The 20,634-nt window shown below is 41.5% G+C and overlaps 1 protein-coding gene across 1 annotated transcript in view; it reads left to right on the top strand.

Moving 5' to 3' along the window:
- SH3TC2 (SH3 domain and tetratricopeptide repeats 2) overlaps positions 1-3,724 on the top strand; it is a 54,441-nt gene extending 50,717 nt beyond the window's left edge. Inside the window, exon 19 of the transcript XR_014520931.1 lies at positions 2,386-3,724. The gene's annotated coding sequence lies outside the window, so the exon portion shown is untranslated. The remainder of the gene's footprint in view (positions 1-2,385) is intronic.
- Positions 3,725-20,634: the final 16,910 nt, after the last annotated feature.

Here is a 20,634-nt window from a genome sequence, read left to right on the forward strand (position 1 = left end):
ATCTGAAGGCAGCCCTGTTTAGGGAAGCTTTTAATGTTTGATGTATTACAGTATTTTCATATTTTTTTGGAAGCCGCCCAGAGTGGCTGGGGAAGCCCAGCCAGATGGGCGGGGTATAAATAATAAATTATTATTATTATTATTATTATTATTATTATTATTATTATTATTATTTCCTTCAAGCCTTCCAGAGATTTGTAGCTTTCCCAGGAGGCCTTTCTCACTTCCCTTGGTAGTTCAAACGGGCACAAAGGAAAAGGAGTTGGGGGGGTATTGTATATCTATTCAGCATCGCTAACCAATGCACTCGCTGGGTAGGAAACATAAGACACTTTCTTAAGCATGTCTCCTCAGAAGCAAGTCCCTTGGAATTAGATGAGACTAGCTTTCTAGCAGGACTGCTTAGGATTGCAGCCCTCCGCGCTGTTTAAATACACTCTGGGCGACTGGAGACTGGCACACCTCCAGTAAAGTAAGTGGATGCACACACCAGCTGAGAATGTGGCCCAAGAATCTTAACCTCGTTTGGCCCCTTTAATTTGCAGCAAAGAATTCTGTGCAGCCTGGGAAAAATCAATAACTGCACGAATCTCCACTTGGGAATATCTCACGTGGCATGAGTCTGCTTCCCTTTACAGATCTGGGCTGCCTTCCTAGTGTGATCTGAGATTTTACCTCCCAGGGGTGGGGATCATAATGTTCAGCAGCTACTGCAGTTGCTTGAAAACAGAATGAATCCTAGATTGGACAGTCACTAAGAAATTGTGGAATATACGCTTGCTGTTCTATGACTTCTCCACAGACTTTGGTGAGCATGTGGCTGGTGACTTGGTTTCTCCAGCTGTCAGTTGCATGCCATCTCCCCTGCCCGCAGTTTCCCAGTAGAAAATAAAATTAAAATGCTGTCTTGCATGGAAGAAGCAATCATTACACTATTGCAGTGTTCAGCATGATTATTGTAGTTAGTAATCACTTGCAATGAGAAATGTCTTGATGAACTTGCTGATAATAGCAAGAAGTTGGTGCACAATGGAGGACTGGAAAATTGGACAGGCTGATTTGATGGACTGGAGGAAAGTAAATGCAAAGCTTTGTATGTGAGGTCCAGAAAGCACTTTCATCATCTGCTGGGGGTTCATCAGCTGGAAATGATAAATTAGCATTATCATTTGTGTAATTGTTATATATACCCTGCTTTTCTGTTCTTTATACTCAGAACAGCTTACAAAGAATACCACTGTGCAATAAAAATAAACAATTAAAACTACACCGCTGCAAATACTAGACTAGCATTCAGATAAGCTATCAATTAAAAGTAGAGCAATCAAAAGCAGCAGTTCATAAAACACTAAAAGTTACAGGAAGAAAGCAATCCTGTTGCCTTGATAAGTAACCACAGGGACCACAAAGCAAGCAGTGAAAATGAATGTCATTTTATTAAGTATTAGGAGCTTCCAATACGTTTTATCCACAGGTTGTTTAAATGCTCCAGTTTCTTTAGCAATAAAAAGAGAAACCACAAACCATTTAAATCTTTTTTCTTTTTAAATGCAGAAAACTAAATCTCTCTTCACAGTACAAATGTAAATGAAAGAGAAGAAACTGATAATAAATTGCATTCTTGTTAGCTGTTTGATTGCTGTGAATTCGCATAATACAGTCTTTTTCCCTGGTAGGTAGGAAAAGTAACAGGGGTTGTGTGTTTGTCAGGGGGCATGCAAAAAGAAAGTGGGAAGGCAGGAGAGGAATTTTTTGTGTCACCTGGGCAAACAGCCCGGTGAGATATTATGTCACAGCAGCTGTTGCTATGGGGGAGGGAATACAGTTATCATCAAAGCAATCCTGAAAGGCACTCCATATGTCATTACATTTTTATTCAGTGTTCATTTGTATAAATTTCAAAGGCTCCAGGAATATCAGCTCTAGGAGCTTTGCTTTCTGGGTCATCAATACTGGGTGGAAAGAGTCAGATTTCCAAGCCTGTGAAATCAGCAACTCAAGCTGTGCATAGAATCCAAGCCATGTGCCCCTTACTCTGGAGAAGCCACAGAACCAGAATATGATCAGTGTCAACTGAATGCCTACAAATGTACCAGTAGGGGCTAGTGCGAGGTTAAAGCTGTGCTTGATGTCTTCCCCAAAACTCATAAATTTCTTTGCGGCTCAGATACCTATGTTAGATTAGGATCTACTTCCCCAAAAGGATAGACATCAGAGTAAATTCATTTGATCAACTGGGAAACGGACTGGCAAATTTATTATTTGTAGAGCTAAAGTGTTTTATCCCACACTTCAATCGAAAAAGGAGTCCAACATAGCAAGTCATGAGGCAACTTAAGCATTTTACAAGTAAGCTTCTCTAATTGCTTCTTTACTTATCTGTAGGAAAGCATGGAGCCCACTTTGAAACACAGAATGATTGGAAAACTTTATTCAACAGCCGAAAAAAAGAAAAGTTTTTGACTATCTGTAAGTAATATACCACAGTTCAGAGAGGACATGGACAAATTGGAAAGATTTGGGGAGGGGAAGCTACCAGGAAAAAATAGCTAGAATTCAAACTATGGAAGGAACAGCTGAATAACCTTGGAATATTCAGCTCATAAAACAAATTACGGACTCGCTTCAGAAAGGGATAAGGAGCTGTATGCCTCCATGGGCAGTATCTATTTCATGTCAAGTCTATTGGCACATAAATATGCAATAGGCAGGAAGTCTTCATGCCCCTTCATAAACCTTTAATTAGCCCTTGACAAATTGGCACTTTCAAATATTTAACAGGATGTCAGGAAGAAATGGGTGCCGTATGTGCTGAAGAAAGGAATATAGATAATATAGAGGGCAAGTGTCAAAGAGGCCCTTAAGTGGTAGGATCTCCAGCTCACACAAATGCCTAAGTGCTGCCAATTCTCTCTCACACACAACAAACCAGCTTCAGTCCCACAGGCCATATTCAACAACATTCTAGAGGAGCCCTGGCTTTCCAGGAAACCAAATGGCTTCAGAAGTAAAGAAATGGCAGGAAATCTCTGATATGCAAGTGGAACACCATTCACATGCACCTGGATTCAACCCACTGCAAATGTTTGGAAGAATTTCCTCTCCTCGCTGCCTTTCAGCAAAGGAACAGGCTCCCCAATTAGGTTCTGGAATATCCCTTTTTGTTGGTTTTTGAATGATCCCTGGCAGTATCAGAGAAGTTTGGGGAAGAAGACATCCTGTCATGGAGCAGAATTTGGCCTCTATGTCCAGCTGGACTTTCTCGCAATGCTGTGATATTATCGCTGGCCTGACTTCATCCTTCCCTGCTCTCTTCTGCTCCATTGAGTTCCCTGGAGAGCCTCCTTGTCACAAAGCAGGAAGCAAGGACCGGAAACTTGGCAACAAAATTCTCCCTTCACAGGAGTGATAGGAAGCATCATAAGTGCCAACAATTCTTGTAAAACTGCTTAATAGCCCTGAAGCTTGGGGGTGGGTGAGGACACAGTGCCGGCTGTCAGGAGACAATCCAGAAATGAGATGAAAAACACCAAAATTAGTGTCCAAACACCAGAAACAAAACAGTGAGTTTGGCCCCAAACCAGTCTCAAGATAGCTCGCTCTATCCCTGTTTAGTGAGAGAATGACGAGCTCACCAGTTGGGCACCAAAGGAGATATGTCTCCCTGCCCACTGACGTCATCGCTGACCTTTCTGAGAATAAATGTCTACCTCATTATTTTAAAGGGAAGACCAGTTTCTGGCTGGCTTGAACAAGCTGTGCAGATAGGGAAGCTACATGGATTCATATTTCATTGGCCTGAATCCAAAAGGTCAGCCGCACAACATACGGAGCATCCAGTTCGGGGGCTTAATATTGTGAACGAGTTGTTCCGGTATCACAAATGGGTTATAGAACCATAGAACTGTAGAGTTGGAAGGGACCCCAAGGGTCATCTAGCCTAACCCCCTGCCATGTAGGTGTCACAGCTAAAGAATCCCTGACAGGTGGTCATCCAGTCATCATTTGGTGAATAACATCATGCAGATGCTTTGTTGAAAAAACACCCTGAGCAAGCGTTATATGTCAGGGATGTGGCGTTATATGTCAGGGATGTGTATACCTGTGAAGAGATCCAAGATTTAGAACCTCAAAGCCAAAGTGAGAGCATTTGGGTCAAAATTAAGGGAGAGAAGAATAACAGAGACCTCATTGTGGGAGTTTACTATAGATCCCCAAGCCAAACGGAGGACATAGATGCTGCCTTCCTGGAACAGATGGCCAAGCATGCAAAAGGAAGGGAGATAGTAGTAATGGGGGACTTCAATTACCCGGATATTTGTTGGACGTCAAACTCAGCCAAGAGCATAAGGTCAAACAGATTCCTCACTGGCCTTGCAGACAACTTCATTGTCCAGAAAGTGGGAGAAGCAACAAGAGGAACAGCCATTTTAGATCTGGTCCTAACCAATGTTGATGACCTGGTTAGTGGGGTAGATGTGGAAGGATCATTAGGCGCGAGTGATCATGCTCTTCTGAAGTTTACTATACAGCGGAAAGTAGCAGCCAAGCATACTAGGACTCAATTTCTTGACTTTAAGAAAGCCGACTTCATAAAACTTAGGGAAGTGCTGGGTGAGATCCCATGGACAGCAATACTAAAAGGAAAGGGAGTTCATGATGGCTGGGAGTTTGTTAAGAGGGAGATAGTAAAAGCACAACGTCAGGCAATACCAATGAGACGAAAACATGGAAGGTGCCTAAAGAAACCAGGGTGGCTATCTAAAGAACTTTTAACTGAATTAAGATTAAAAAAGGATGTGTACAAAAAATGGAAAAGGGGGGAAACCACCAAAGAGGAATTCAAACAAATAGCCAGCACGTGTAGACACAAAGTCAGAAAAGCTAAAGCACAGAATGAACTCAGGCTTGCTAGAGAGGTTAAAAGCAACAAAAAAGGCTTTTATGGGTATGTTCGTAGCAAAAGGAAGAACAAAGAAACAGTGGGGTCACTCAGAGGAGAAGATGGTGAAATGCAAACAGGGGACACAGAAAGGGCTGAACTCCTCAATGCCTTCTTTGCCTCAGTCTTCTCCGATAAAGAAAACAATGCCCGACCTGAAGAATTTGGAGCAAATGATTCAGCAAGGGAAACACAGCCCAGAATAACTAAGGAGATAGTACAAGAATATTTGGCTAGATTAGATGTATTCAAGTCTCCAGGGCCAGATGAACTGCATCCAAGAGTATTAAAAGAACTGGCAGATGTGATCTCAGAACCACTGGCAGTCATCTTTGAGAATTCCTGGAGAACAGGCGAAGTCCCAGCAGACTGGAGGAGGGCAAATGTTGTCCCTATTTTCAAAAAGGGGAAAAGAGAGGACCCAAATAATTACCGCCCAGTCAGTCTGACATCAATAGCAGGGAAGATTCTGGAACAGATCATTAAGCAAACAGTCTGTGAGCACCTAGAAAGGAATGCTGTGATCACCAATAGTCAGCATGGATTTCTGAAAAATAAGTCATGTCAGACTAACCTGATCTCGTTTTTTGACAGAATTACAAGCCTGGTAGATGAAGGGAACGCAGTGGATGTAGCCTACCTTGATTTCAGCAAGGCATTTGACAAGGTGCCCCATGATATTCTTGTAAAGAAGCTGGTAAAATGCGGTCTTGACTATGCTACCACTCAGTGGATTTGTAACTGGCTGACTGACCGAACCCAAAGGGTGCTCATCAATGGTTCCTCTTCATCCTGGAGAAGAGTGACTAGTGGGGTGCCACAGGGTTCTGTCTTGGGCCCGGTCTTATTCAACATCTTTATCAACGACTTGGATGATGGACTCAAGGGCATCCTGATCAAATTTGCAGATGACACCAAACTGGGAGGGGTGGCTAACACCCCAGAGGACAGGATCACACTTCAAAATGACCTTGACAGATTAGAGAACTGGGCAAAAGCAAACAAGATGAATTTTAACAGGGAGAAATGTAAAGTATTGCACTTGGGCAAAAAAAATGAGAGGCACAAATACAAGATGGGTGACACCTGGCTTGAGAGCAGTACATGTGAAAAGGATCTAGGAGTCTTGGTTGACCACAAACTTGACATGAGCCAACAGTGTGACGCGGCAGCTAAAAAAGCCAATGCAATTCTGGGCTGCATCAATAGGAGTATAGCATCTAGATCAAGGGAAGTAATAGTGCCACTGTATTCTGCTCTGGTCAGACCACACCTGGAGTACTGTGTCCAGTTCTGGGCACCACAATTCAAGAAGGACACTGACAAACTGGAACGTGTCCAGAGGAGGGCAACCAAAATGGTCAAAGGCCTGGAAACGATGCCTTATGAGGAACGGCTAAGGGAGCTGGGCATGTTTAGCCTGGAGAAGAGGAGGTTAAGGGGTGATATGATAGCCATGTTCAAATATATAAAAGGATGTCACATAGAGGAGGGAGAAAGGTTGTTTTCTGCTGCTCCAGAGAAGCGGACACGGAGCAATGGATCCAAACTACATGAAAGAAGATTCCACCTAAACATTAGGAAGAACTTCCTGACAGTAAGAGCTGTTCGACAGTGGAATTTGCTGCCAAGGAGTGTGGTGGAGTCTCCTACTTTGGAGGTCTTTAAGCAGAGGCTTGACAACCATATGTCAGGAGTGCTCTGATGGTGTTTCCTGCTTGGCAGGGGGTTGGACTCGATGGTCCTTGTGGTCTCTTCCAACTCTATGATTCTATGATTCTATGATTCTATGATTCAAGCAAAGCATAGGTATTCCATGGTAAGTGCCCAGTCTGTATGTTGTACTCCAGGATGACAATCTTGTACGAAAATGTGCACTACACAAAACATTTAATGGCATTAAGATGCACAGCCTGCTGTTGGGAACAGAGTTAATATATTGATTGCAGTGGTTCCCTCTTAAGTGCCACTCACTGTGCTTTAGTGCCAAACTTGCAAGGGCCAAGAGGTTGGAACATCGACAGGCCTAGACAGGAGAATGGGACAAGCTGCCATCCCTTGATATCCCGTTTCCCTGTCATCTGTGTTATGCAAGGGCCTCAGAAATAATTAGCAACTCATTATAAACATTTCCTGTGGCGCAGACTAGACGTCCGACTCACAGAACGCTTCTTGCAGGCATTCAATGTATTCCCTCAGCCAAGCCATCATTTTATTATTGTGACGGAGGGAAGCAAGGCCCACCCTCACCTTTCCCTTCAAGCCAGGTTGAGAGGCCTTGGCTCACATGAAAACAAATAAAGCATTAAAATCAGAGAACAAAGGCAAGGCCCAGTGCCAAAAATTACTGTAAACAGCATCTTTCCTTTCCCTCCCTCCAGTTACTGAGCATGTTGAGCAATTCTCTTGCTATCCCAGAGAGGTCCACTGCTATCTCAGGGCCTGCTCTTGTGACTGCACTTGGATTGCTTTATCTTCAGGTTTGGGGAGCATCCAATGTTTTTTCTTCAGATGATAACTAGATAAATACTTTTAGCTCAGGGATATAGCCAATGTGGTACCCTCCAAACATTGTGGACTACAACTCCCATCAGCCTTAGTTAGCATGGTCAATGATCAGGGATGATGAGAGCTGTAGCCCACAAACTCTGGAAGGCACTGTGTAGGTTACCTGGCTTTAGTACATGAAAGGGAGTTTCACTGTGTCTGCCTTAGAACATTTCCCCATGGCGCTAGGATCAGCTATGGCAAACCATCACTAGAGAATGAGCCAACATTTCTGAGGACATTCTTTCACCTTTGGTGGCCATGCCCAAAGATTAAGGCATTCTGGGAGATGATTTATAATGAAATGAAAAAGGTATTTAAATATACCTTCCTGAAGAAACCAGAGGCCTTTCTCCTGGGCATGGTCAGCCAATTGGTGCCAAGGAAAGATAGGATTTTTTTTATGTACGCCACAACAGCAGCAAGAATACTTATCGCAAAGTATTGGAAGACACAAGATCTACCCACCAGGGAAGAATGGCAGATGAAGGTGATAGACTACATGGAACTGGCGGAAATGACTGGCAGTATCCGAGACCAGGGAGAAGAGTCGGTGGAAGAAGATTGGAAAAATTTTAAAGTATATTTACAAAAACATTGCAAAATTAATGAATGTTAGAAGGATGCTGGAATGAAGCTATATGGTTTTAGCAAAAATGCAATAAAGAATTAAGTAAAAGCTGATTGATAATGGGCCAAAATGAAAAAATTTAAGGTTGGACCGTTAAGATAAATTATAGAACAAAAATTGAGAAAGATGGAAAGAATTTGCTGAAATAGTTAATTGAACTAGAATACAAAAAAGGGAGGTGTGAGGAGGTCGATGAAACAAGTAAATGAAAGGTAAATATATGGAATATTGGGTGTGTGTTTTAGTGTTTTTGTTTCTTTTTGCTGTATTGTTGTATTGTTTTTTATGTTTTTCTTTTTATGTATTGTAATGTATGTTCTGTTAAATTTTTTATTGTTTTCCTTTTTTCCTTTTTCTGTAATCTTTAAACTTCTAATAAATATCATTTTATTTTTTTAAAAAAAAAGAACATTTCCCCATGGCGCTAGGATCAGCTATGGCAAACAATCACTAGAGAATGAGCCAACATTTCTGAGGACATCAGAAGAGGCTTATCTTGGAACCTGCCTATTCCTTTAGTTTTCATGGGATGAGCAGGATCCACAGCTGCTTTTCACAGTTCTTCAAAAGCAAGGGTTGGATTCACAAGAAAAGCTTTGGGCTTGCTACAGACATAAGGAGGAGTCAGTGCATGTCCTCCTGAAGGGCTGATCAACAGAGATATGCTGGGTGCTTGCCATTCCCCGAATGAGACGCACATCACCCATGCTCCCTCCAGGTGGGCCAAATCAGAGAAACTCTTCTCTTCAAGGTTCTGTCTACAGACTCTTAAGAGCATGTTCATCTTGATATTCACATTTAACAAGACAGCATTTGCCATACTCATAAAGCAGTAATTTTAAAAATTGATTCACTGTAACTTATGAAACATATCTGTTTCCAAGCCGTCAGTCCCCAACTCACCTTTAATTATGATTTTTATTTTCTGCTGTTGTATCAGGTTTCTTGAATAGTCAACGAGAACCACAGAGAATATATTGAGTACAGATTATTTGATTAACAAATAACATGCCTTTCGGTGCTAGTCTGAATATATTAGAACACCTGCTTAGCATAGTGTTTGTTACATAAACAAAAATGGATTGGACAAAGCCTTCTTCTACGCAATTTCCCTATAAATGTCTGTTTTAATAGTTGCATTGGTATGCAGTGCAACCTCGGGGGGGGGGGGAGATGAAAACAAGGATGTCAGCCACAGATGCTCGCATTTTCATGATCTCAAATCACCTTTTGGGTGGTGTTTCTGTTGCCAGATCAGCCCCTAGATAGGAGGGCTGACAAATATCCCAAATTATAATAGTTTGTCTCACTTTTCAGGTTCCTTGCAGCTAAAGAGGGGAGGTTGCTTTTCAAATCCCACTTCATGTTCTGCACAATCAATATTATTTACTTAATTAATTAATTGACAGCCTACCTGCATTCTGTGGCCACTAAGCATGCTCAGTCTGTCCACATTACTTGTTTTTTTCCTAAAGTAGTTGTTGTTGCTGCTGCTGCTGCTGCACTTCTCCAAACTTTGGAGTTCACCTGAGCATGCAGATTCCCCTTGCTTGTGTGTGGAAGCTGCTATTCGTCGACATAAGGACCAGCACTTGGAGAACTGAAATCGCTAATAGTATTAGTCTATATGATGATGGTCCTACAACCTTGGTCCTTGGTTGACTAACCATATTCTTTGGTATTATACTAAGTCTTTTGTAGCTAATAGAAATAATGTATTTTTAACTATTTTCATTTAGATCGGTATGTGATTCCAGGATTGTTTTGGAAAAGTTAGATAGCTTGTGTTTCCCCATTTTTGTTATAAGGTGTCCCACCCCCACCCTGAGACACTAGCAGATTGTTTGCATTTTGTAAATGCATGCAAGAATGTAAAGATGACTTAAATACACTGCAAGTCTTGCTTATGAAATGTTAAGAAACTACATGTAAACAAACATTTATGAGTGCATGATTAATTAAAAATGCTTCCTTGACCTTCTCCCACCTGCTGATGCACTGAGGCCAACACTACACTGGAAGGCTGGCAGTAAAGCCATGTACTTTAACGGGGCTAGCTAAGTCTTCATAAAAACAATTGTTGTGCATACCAGTTTAGTAGTTTATGGATCCTACTAAAGGGCTGCCATCTTGCCATTTCCACCAATCCCAAGAAAGTCAGTTGCACTACTCTGGCCCAAGTGCCTTGATGACTGCAGCTGAAATTATCTTGCCACTTCCTGTCACTTTATGGTTTAATCACAGGTTGCTAATTAGCTAGAAAGCACCTGCCATACAGCAACAGTGAGCACAAAAGGATTGGAAGACCTTGGAACAGTTAAATTAGAGTGCATGTGTCTGATAAAGCAGAACATATCAGAGCTTGCCAAACCTACAATTTAGACATCTGTTGCTGTCATCATAGTCCTACATATGGAGGCACAAAGATTTAAGATGGGCGCAGACCATAAGTTGTTTAAACCTGGTAAAACACTGTTTCTCCAAAGAAAGAAAGAAAGAAAGAAAGAAAGAAAGAAAGAAAGAAAGAAAGAAAGAAAGAAAGAAAGAAAGAAAGAAGCTAGCTTGGAAGGGACCTTCAAAATCACAGTTCGGCCTCTGAATTCCATAAGTAAAAGCCACCCTGGCAGATACTCAGTTTATTGAGTTCTTATAATTCCTGATTCCCAATCTGCTAGGGATATACTCATTGAAATTCCTGGAATCTAATTTACCCATCCTGAGACAGAGCATGCTAACCCACTTTCTCTGTCTTACCATATTGTAGAGAAACATATCAAATTATGTTAAAATCAGAAGGTATATACCGTATTCCTCTATCCATTAATCCAGTTTCACCATAAAAGAAATCTAAGCAGTGGGAGAATATGTCAGTTTAAATTTCTCTCAATTTTTCATTTTTTCCAATTTTATGTGCTGTTCTCCATATTTCTCCATCAGTCTGCATTTTTGGTCATGAAAATGTTTCAGCATTTTTATACAAATTTATGTTACTGTACACATTTTATATGTACTTCTGCCCACTATACAAATTTTTACAAAGCAATTTCCCTAATTTGATGCATTTGTTTGCGCCAATATCTGCATTTATATGAACATTTTACCAAAGTATATCCATTTTTGTACATACTAGTTACTGGATGACTGTATTGCAAAATTCAGAGAATTGTGAATTTTTAAGTGTGTTTTGGTTTATGCATTGTTTCAGAAAATGTAAATTCTGCAGCTTTGCCTTCAAATGTGAATTGAATTAAATGTTTCCCCTTTCCCTAGTATAGGGACTCAATGCAGCAATCCTGGCCGCCTCTCTCTAGCCCTCAGGCCTCTTCCTAGGCCAGGCATCCTGCTTAGCCACACATTCCTCTCTCTAAGCCACATCTACAACTTGGCACTCTTCTTCTGGCTGTTGTTGTTGTTGTTTTGCCTGGCTGGAATATGTCATTGAACTGTGTTAATGCCTCTTGCTTGCCTGGTTAGAGGCAGGAGAGTGGCATGTGTTTAAGAAACTGTTTTTGTGTGGCTAAAATGTAACCTACAGTCCAGTGATATAATATTTGAATACTCTAGCTTTCCAACAACCTCAGATATGGAGATGACACAACCTTGATGGCAGAAAGTGAGGAGGAATTAAAGAACCTTTTAATGAGGGTGAAAGAGGAGAGCGCAAAATATGGTCTGAAGCTCAACATCAAAAAAACGAAGATCATGGTCACTGGTGCCATCACCTCCTGGCAAATATGGAACACTTCACGAATTTGCGTGTCATCCTTGCGCAGGGGCCATGCTAATCTTCTCTGTATCGTTCCAATTTTAGTATATGTGCTGCCGAAGCGAGCACCACCTCCTGGCAAATAGAAGAGGAAGAAATGGAGGCAGTGAGAGATTTTACTTTCTTGGACTCCATGATCACTGCAGATGGTGACAGCAGCCACGAAATTAAAAGACGCCTGCTTCTTGGGAGAAAAGCAATGACAAACCTAGACAGCATCCTAAAAAGTAGAGACAACACCTTGCAAACAAAGGTCCGTATAGTTAAAGCCATGGTTTTCCCAGTAGTGATGTATGGAAGTGAGAGCTGGACCATAAAGAAGGCTGATCGCTGAAGAATTGATGCTTTTGAATTATGGTGCTGGAGGAGACTCTTGAGAGTCCCATGGACTGCAAGAAGATCAAACCTATCCATTCTGAAGGAAATCAGCATTGAGTGCTCACTGGAAGGAAAAATCGTGAAGCTGAGGCTCCAATACTTTGGCCAACTCATGAGAAGAGAAAACTCCCTGGAAAAGGCCCTGATGTTGGGAAAGATTGAGGGCACAAGGAGAAGGGGATGACAGATGACGAGATGGTTGGATAGTGATCTCAAAGCTACCAGCATGAGTTTGACCAAACTGCGGGAGGCAGTGAAAGATAGGAGTGCCTGGCGTGCTCTGGTCCATGGGGTCACGAAGAGTCAGACACGACTAAATGACTGAACAACAACAGCAACAACAGCTTTCCAGCACCAGCAGAGATAACAAACAACAGTAACAATCCAAAACATTAATGCAAGAGAGTCTAGCTGTTCAGACACTTGCAATGAGAGCATAGAGATGCTCCACCCACTAAATTACATCCCTTCCCCAAACTAGTACAAATTAGCATCATGATGCAGGCACTAGATTAAGTAGACATAGGGCTGCCATGCTGGGATTTCAAAGGTGGAGTTGAGGTCTGGGTGAAATTTCCTAAATGCAGTGCTTTGTCCTGGATCTTTAGCAAGTGAATGGAAAATTTCTGTTCTTTTCTATTGTCGTAAAAAAAAGCTCAAAAACTTTTGAGTTCCTCAACAATTTTGGGGTGTCCTGGTTTTTAATTTTTGAAATATGGCACCCCTAGTAAACATCTACATTGCAGAATGTGGTGCAGATGTATAGCTAACTCATAATGTTTCAATTGCAGCAGTGACAGGGGAATGTGACTTCTTAACTTGTTATTGGGAGATCTTGTTTGTCTCATGAAAAGACACACAAAAATGAATGGCCATAAATTCTGGATTCGAAGCTTGTTCCTATTTTTCTTTATTGCACATAAATACCTAATAAAAGCTGGTCAGCTTAGGATCAGTACAGCAGCATGAGGAGAAATGAGACAATGGTTTACTTGGCTAGGTTAGGCATAGTCGTAACTCATTAGCCTACAGAATTTTACAAGAGGTCAGTTGTAGAGTGTGCATAATGTTTCTTGACCAAGCTATTCCACAACATAAATCACAGAGAAGAATTGAAAAGTTATGGGAGTTTCGCAAGACCATTGGAACATTGGCTTCCATGGTTTGTCATTTACTGTAGGAAATACCGGTAGAATGTCAGGTTTGTTTCAAATCTACCTGCAGATCTTTATTCATGATATGTTCTCCTTAATATCTCGTGCCACATTGTTGACAAAACTGCGTACAACATAAGTGGCAACAATCCAACAAGGATCCTGTAAGCCATCATTTAGGATCACTCCTCTGCAGACACAGACACGTTTTATATTCTCTGACGAAATACATTTTGCTGTCGAATAATCTGATGATACTATGACCTGCTGCACTGAGAGACTAGCCAGGGCCAGCCCACCAATTAGCTACACACAGACCTGCTTCTCAGTCTGCAGATGAGGAGGTGATACGTCACTCCTTTTCTGCCAATTATTTTAAATTTATTTAACTAAATTTATGTAGCACTCAATTGTAGTAAAATCTTGAAGTGGTTTACAAGAAATATTAAAATTATCAATAAAAAGTAGCTAAAACCATTAAAACTAATTAAAATTAGCAATACATGAAATTAAAGTGTGTCCCACATCTATGTGTAATAGACAATAATCTGCCCAGCTCTGCAGTGGCCATATGTGAAAGGAACAGAGAGAAGGTTTGGGGTTATAAGGCAGCATGATCATCTTCTACAGTGTAAAATCAAATTAGATTGATTTTACTTTAAGTGCAATGTCAAAGATCACAGTTCAGTCTATAATTCAGTGCTGCAGCAACCAAAGTCGTTTTATGCCAACTTAAATACTTTCACGCTATCTATTTTACTTTTTAGGAGAAAGTATATAACGTGCTTGTGGTTATGCTTACTTTTGCTTGGTAATAACTGGAGGCAATAACATGTCCAAGCAGCTGATAGAAATCATTCCTAGTGCTGAGATTGCATGCTGCTGACAACTTCTTATTGCATCAGGAAACATACCCATTTTTCCAGAGAGTCCTGATGTTGAAAGGAAGGCATGAGGATAATGTAAGGAAGGGAAAAGGCTTATAGGCGAGATCACAGGAAAAGTATGTTCCTGCTCCAACCTTCATAGATTTGGGAACATAACTGCAGCATCTGAACAGGAAAGGGATTTGGGGATTTCTGTGGAAAAAAATGCCTGATTGGTGTAAACTGTAATATCAGGACAATACATTCCACCCGTTCGTGTCTACTGAGCTTCCTGTCCGCAGTGGCATGCTAGGATTGGGAACAGACTCTGCTTCTCTAAAGGAAGCCTCTTAAAGTATGGAAGGGAAGAGTCATCTGCATGTTTTTAACATTTGTTTTAAGATTATTTATTCCCTCAGCTGCTACAATTCAGATGCACTCTCTGTACCATTTTGTCTGGGACCCTTGGCAAAAATAAGAGATAAACAGACTCTCACTGTCAAATCAGAGGAACAGAGCAACCCTTGAGAAGTAAAGGCATGTTTACAGTGAGGGAAGATGAAGAAACGTGTACTAAATCCTTGTTAATTTTGCTGTTCTCCTCCTGGGGAGCTAGAACCTGGTTTGCACAATGATTTTGACAGCATTCTTAACTCACAGTCATGCAAATGAAGAGTGTGATGCATGAGCTGTAGAGTGACCATGTGCCCTCCTTTAGTGAGGGCAATCCTCTCCATTTCAGGTAAAGCAGACATGGTGCCCTCCACATGTTGTTGGACTAGAATTCCCATCAGCCCCTTGCAGCATAGCAAATTATCAGAGAGGGTGGGAGCTGTAGTCTAGCAAATCTGAGGGCAACACATTGACTCGAGATTAAGAGTCTTGTGCTCTACTGAGTGAGCTATCTGCCAAAAAAACCCAACAATTTATAGACAGCAAAAACTATAAAACCCAGGCAGCTAGAGACCATCTCATTTTTCATTCAAAAGCATTATGGAAGAGAATTGTTTTAGCTGACACCAGAAAGGAGAGCAAAGAGAGTTAGGTACAGTTTCAAAGTCTGGGGGCTGCTGTAGAGAAGGCCCCGACTAGGGTTGCCATACATCTGGAATTTCCTGGCGTTGGAAGCAGTGTCTGGCGGAAATCGCTGAAACATCTGGGAAAATTCAGACATACAGCAATCCATGTTGGCAGTTTCATTTTTCGTGGTTTTTCTTAAAAATGTCGTTTTTGCACTAATAATAAAAAAGCTCAACAATTTGGGCAAAACTAATTTTCACTTTCTGAAATATGGCAACCCTAGCCCTGACCAACATACAATTTGATTGCTAGAAATATGATGAGGCAGAAGAAGTAATTCCAGCTACAGTGGTACCTCGGGTTACAGACGCTTCAGGTTACAGACTCCACTAACCCAGAAATAGTACCTCAGGTTAAGAACTTTGCTTCAGGATGAGAACAGAAATCGTGCTCTGGCGGCGTGGCGGCAGTTGGAGGCTAGAGTGGTACCTCAGGTTAAGAACAGTTTCAGGTTAAGAACGGACCTCCAGAACGAATTAAGTTCTTAATCCGAGGTACCACTGTATTGTTCTTAAAAGGTACTTGAATTTAATCTAGAATCTATACTAAAGTAAGCTCTTTGCACCTTGCTCTACCTAATTCCTGAAAAGAAAAGGGGAAAAAACAAAAACAAATCTAAAATGGCACTCTGACTGTGAATCAGCTTTTGCAATATGTACCCTGAGGGGATTGTGTCATGCTTTCTGCCCTTTGCACGGCTTTTCTCTGTAATATCTCACTGTCATTGTCTGGTCACAACTAAGATGCTCCCCCACCACTGCCCATCCAACTATATTTTATACATACATTTCAAACAGCTCTGCTTGAAGAACAGAGAGCAGAGGGTACATGAATGATTTTTGTAATAACAGACATTTGCTTAAGTGAAGTTTTCTGAGGCCTGGAGAGCTTTCCTAGTCCTTACTCTTAATGGCCTCAAATTAGACATTGATGTTGGGAGGCATTTAGAGAAAAGAAAATCAAGTGCAGAATACGAGCACGGCTCAGATACATTCTCCACAAAGTGTTTCGTTTTGATTTGCAATGAGTTGCCCACAGTCAGACCAGACCTTTTATTAAAAGCCATTTTTTTTACAATGTTGATTATTTTAATTGTCCTCATTACAGACAACGAGCACTTAAAAACTTTAAAAGCATTTCTCTCCATCTCCTGGCTTTTATTCATTCCCATTTACAAAAGACATAACTGTAAACACTTTTAAAAATGTTAGAGATAAGCTCCCAATTTCGGAACAAAACGGGCCTTTGAAGTGCTCTAGTGCTGAGCAAGTAATCCACAAATTTAGGAGTCAAAAAAAGAATCAAGCAGAGATTTAAAAATGTCTGAAACTGTTTTTCGAGGGGAATTGTTGTAGAAGAGGGATGAGGAAATTCTGGCCTCAATATTGCTGGACTACAACTCCCATCATCCCTGACCATTGGTCAAACTGCCTGAGTCAGTGTGGGAGATCTAAAGGATTGGGAGGGTCACAGATTCCATCTGTACACTGCAGCCATCTATTATGCATAGGCAGTCGCCCCATGCCGAAAATGGCCACCATTATAATGACATCTTGTGTTGTATTGTTTTCTGTGGTATTCAGGACCAGCCACAGCTGAAGAGATATGCCAAGATAGTTGTGTTACTGGTCAATCTGTAAAGTGTGGCTAAACCAGCAATCAACAGCAATCTCTAAGTTATTCCAACATGGAGTGTGTGTGAGAGAGAGAGAGAGAGAAAGAGAAAGAGAGAGAGAGAGAGAGAGAGAGAGAGAGAGAGAGAGAGAGAGAGATAGTATCATGAGTTGTTTTTCTTAGTAGTCAGCCATATGTCTGGTCCAAGCTATTTATTTTTATTGAAATCCTTTTTATTTTTCTCCCCAATCCCGTCCCCCATGGAGAAGGCTTAGTTGTGTGAAATGAACTTCCACAAATTCTGGCCACATCAATATTCATCCCTTTGTAAACAGAAACTGCCCCGCTGCTTAGAGCCACTTCAGGTTATTTATATTGATTCGGCAACCATTAATGATTGATTACAATGTTCCTCAAAGCTAACATTTAACAAGAAAACTTGATTGCCTTTCTTGTTTTCTGCCTCATAGAACATTCTGTCATTTTGTAAATGAAAAATCACATGGTTAACTTTTTAATAATTTCCATTTCCAAAGAATTTGCATCTTGCTGTTTAATTGAATGTGGTATTAGTATATTGCACACGTCCATACTCTCCAGAAAAACCTCCAGAGGAAACAATAAAAGAAAAGCTAATGACCAAATTCTGTCTAATGAAAGCCGCTAAAGAAAGCAGTGTGGTGCATTTAGGTCTCCAGGCAGGGCCAGCCCCCCCCCCCCACAAGACAGAGAAACTGAACAGCACCTATTGACTGAATGCTGCTTCTGCTTCTTGGCTTCCAGACCAGAGTATGGAAGCACAAACTGGAAGCCCAAGGCCAGATTCATATTGCTGGCTGTCCTAAGGTAACTTTCAGGCAGTCATTTCATGGTCAAAGTTCACATAAAACCCATTTTCCGGTTCATCAAGGTTATCTCTGTTCTGGTGTCACAAGAACAGAGACCTCTCTGGGCACATGATGGTGGTAAATCAAGGCGAGTGGTCTACCCATTTACAGGAACAGGCTTCATGCAGCAGATGCCCATTATGGTGTGAACATCCCCAAGTCCCCTCCGGCTGGGAAAATGTGGCTGTGTTTTTGTAATTTCATGCAGCCAAATTTGTTATGAATTGTTGTGAAACCTTTTGTTGGCCTCCCTTATTCATCAGCTCAGCAAGAGACAAATTAGAATGAAATTAAACTGCTCTTGAAGGCAAAAGCTATTTAATGATTAAACCTCTTCCTCATTAAAGATGAAACTAAGTGAAACATATTTACTCGCAGCTGAACAAGCCTGCCTGGTGCAGGCTCTGATTGCTGAGTAGGGAATGGGATCGAGAGACGGCCAGCCACAACCCTCTAGTTATCAGCACCCCCAAAACTCCTTTGCTGTCCACCAAGTGTGCTTTCTTTCTCAGAAATTGTGCTGCTGAGCACAGAGAATAGGGCCTTTATGGTGGTGGCATCCTCATTCTACCTTGTTCTATGAGAACTCAGGGTTCACAGGAGAAGCTGCGCAGTGCCCTGGCAGGAACCCAAGACACTCAAAGGACCTATAGGACCTTGGAGAGCTCACAGGGTCCAGTGACCTAGCTTTGCAAACTGTTGCCTTGGCAAGCACCTAGTTCCAACTGAAACCCCTATATATGTTGTCTGAATTATCAGTCTTTAACCAGTGGGTCAGAACCTACCAGTGGACCATGACTAGTGATGGGGCTTGCTTCTTCCCAGTGATCATTTAGTGTTTGAGATTCTCATCAAACCTTCTCAGTTCATGCTGATGCTTAGTCTGCTTTAGCATTCTGTGCTTCACTTGTACACAACAACAGTGAAGTGAGAAGAGTTACAAGCTTAAGCTCAGAGATTGAGAACAATGACTACAGTTCAGAGTGAAAAGTTCATCAGAAGACTGGTATTGAAAACTGCTCATGAACTCCTGCATGTAACGCGGGAGGTCTGTTTCTGAGTGAGGGTGGAGGAAGCTTCGATGGCTCTTGCTCTTTATTTTGCTCACTTTTAACAAACTTCCACCCTCACCCCTAGTTGCAAGGCCATCTGGTTTGCAGCAAAGCTCTTGCCCCCATGCTGAGTGCCAGCAACATTAACCAGACCAAAGGTGCTAGTGGATTTTCCACAGGCAACTGTTGGACCACTGTGAGAACAGGGTGCTGGGTTAGATGGGCCATTGCCCGGATCCAGTGGGCTCTCTTGTAGGTTCTTAAAATCAAAGCACAGGCAGAAGAGTTCTGCAACAAGTCAGCAGTGGGGCCAAACTAAAAGGTTTGGCTTATAATGGAATCTATCTCTATTTTGATCTACCTTTCCTCTTGTTAATGCTGTCGTATAAGGAACCTATTCAGCGCCCATATTTCTTCACCCAAACTGCCCACCGCCTTCTGCCTTAAAGCAGAAGATAATCAAGGCCTCTGCCAAAGATTCATAAGCCACATAGAATTGGTGGGAAGGCTTTCTATTTTACCACCTCTACTTATGACTAATTTTTTAAGTAGGCCTGCAAAATAAATCGGCCTCATGAGTCATCAGGACAAAGGAGCCTATCTCACTCAACCACACCTGCTAAAATGATTTGGGAAAATTCGGTACACTTTGAGATACCAGCATCAATTGTTTCTTTATTGTGTCTTGCCGGAGCTTTCCATACAGGCACAATGGGGGGCGGGGGGAATCCTGTCATTTGATACTGTGTCTTCTTGCACAGGCACAAGGAAAGGGAGCAGAGAGACCAATTTAGCAAGGGTGGTAGTTTCCAAGGAATGAGACAGCTCTTTCAGGCCTTACAATGTTTGTGTAGGTCTGGTGAAGAAGGAGTGTGTCTATGCAACAAAGGGGCATTTGGAAAGAAGAAAGAACTCATGGGTACAGAGTATGTATCCAAGGAGGATTAAAGAGGCGTGGATATTAAAGTTTTACTCTAATTGTTTATTGTAGCCAAAATCCCAGGACAACAAATGGTTCTCTTTTCTTTCTTTCCTGCAGAGTACTTTCCGTTCCTCACTGTGGCTTTGTTGAAATGCTTTTTTTAAAAAAATTATTTGCTGACTTCGTTTTTTTCTGTAAATAACAAGTATCACAAATTGTCCCTACAGCTATTTTGGACATCATTCACTTCCTGAATTCTCCCTGTGAAGCTGAGTAATGGTTCAAATTCTCCTCAGTTTTATTATTTATTCTTCCTTAGAAATCTGTCATAAAATTGCACTTATCAGTCTGTATCTCAACGATTGCCAGCTCACTTTACTATGAATGGCCTTTTATAGTTTAGGAAGCTTTATGACACTAGTCAGAGACTATAGAGTACTCCTTCCCCTCAAAGTACTTGACATCCCGAAAGAAAAGCTGCGGAATGACAGAAGGTGGGAAAGGCAAGTCACAAATTCTGTTTAGGTTCAGATAATCAGGGTTTTGAGCTTTTCTTTTTTGTGAGGGGCCATTCTTCGGCTGGCAATTTTCTTCAGAGATTCGGGCACTATGTTTCCTCATTGCTTCCTTGGGCTTGCTCATTTTTTATACCCCCCAATGATTGTTAGGTGGAAAGTGTCAAGTGCTCCAAATGCCTTTGAGCAGAAAGATGTCTCTACAGAGTTTACTTGTCATTGGATGATAAAGGATGGGTTTATAGCAACTTCCATATATCTCTATCTCTATCTCTATCTC

The sequence above is a fragment of the Podarcis liolepis genome, assembly GCF_965112155.1.
Source record: "Podarcis liolepis genome assembly, chromosome: 2".
Lineage (NCBI taxonomy): Eukaryota > Metazoa > Chordata > Lepidosauria > Squamata > Lacertidae > Podarcis > Podarcis liolepis.